This window comes from Haliaeetus leucocephalus, unplaced genomic scaffold, assembly GCF_000737465.1.
Source record: "Haliaeetus leucocephalus isolate CR32 unplaced genomic scaffold, Haliaeetus_leucocephalus-4.0 Scaffold656, whole genome shotgun sequence".
Taxonomy (NCBI): domain Eukaryota; kingdom Metazoa; phylum Chordata; class Aves; order Accipitriformes; family Accipitridae; genus Haliaeetus; species Haliaeetus leucocephalus.
The window spans coordinates 20,706,307-20,706,528 of record NW_010973092.1 but is presented as its reverse complement, the minus strand read 5'-3'; the positions used below and the strand labels follow the sequence as shown (position 1 = coordinate 20,706,528).

Below are 222 nucleotides of genomic sequence, written 5' to 3'. Positions count from 1 at the left end.
GGAAGGGGGGGCTACGCCGTACGTATTTTGGGGAAGGCGGCGGAGGAGGGAGAGGAGGAGGAGGGAGAGAAAAAGGAGGAGGAGGAGGAGGGGGCTGTGGAGAGACGTAAAACTGTCACTCGGTCCATCCCCTCCGCTCGCCGACTTTGTGTGTCTTTGCGTGCCGAGGAGCTGCTCAGCCGGCCGGGCTGCGATCGCCCCCCCCCACCCCCGCCCCCGTCA

At 66.7% G+C, this 222-nt stretch overlaps 1 protein-coding gene across 1 annotated transcript in view; it reads left to right on the top strand.

Moving 5' to 3' along the window:
- The window catches only part of LOC104839138, a 37,408-nt gene that overhangs the window by 12,034 nt on the left and 25,152 nt on the right, over positions 1 to 222 (top strand). The gene's annotated exons all lie outside the window — the stretch shown is intronic.